The following is a 673-nucleotide window of genomic DNA, read 5'->3' on the forward strand; positions in this document are numbered from 1 at the left end:
GACGGGAGAGAGAGACAGAAAGAGAGAGAAACAGAGACTTGTCGGTTTTAAGAATTGTTGCAAAACTGAGTTTCCTGAGTTTCCACTAGACTCCTAAACAACTGAAAAAACGATCTAGTAAAAAGAAAAGTCAACCAAAAGAGCAACATGCAAATAAAAGCAAATAAAACACCCCCAGGAGCAAAACAAATTAAAGTTTAATTTGTGTGCATTGTTTAATGGACTGTTAAATTGGCCACACTCACCTAGTCACATGACCTAGTCACGCCCACCCAGTCACATGACCACCTAGCCATAACCACCCACCCAGTCTGCCCCAACAGTCAAGGGACCATGAATTGGCCCCGTTTAAAAAGTTTTGAGGATCCCTGGAATAGAAGGTCTGCTAGACCAATATAATCACATTGCTGACACATATTCAGCTTGCTCTTTTCTCCCACCCCACCCCAATTCAGAAGCGCTAGCTTGTTTTCCTATGTTGTATGTGTATGAATTTGGACCAATGGAGGGGGGGTGTAGATTCATGTGGATGCTTTCTGATCAATTGACTAATTACGGTTTGTTTTTATTTTTTTTCCCTTTCAGATTAAGAATTACAGTGTGTTTCCCTGGTAGAGACATTTAAAGCTAGGTTTGCTGGCTCCCATAAAGAGTAAATGGAGGAGAAAAAGAG

The sequence above is a fragment of the Thamnophis sirtalis genome, unplaced genomic scaffold (assembly GCF_051295495.1).
Source record: "Thamnophis sirtalis isolate CommonGarterSnake01/CBP01778 unplaced genomic scaffold, rThaSir2_p1.2 scaffold_3, whole genome shotgun sequence".
Classification (NCBI taxonomy): domain Eukaryota; kingdom Metazoa; phylum Chordata; class Lepidosauria; order Squamata; family Natricidae; genus Thamnophis; species Thamnophis sirtalis.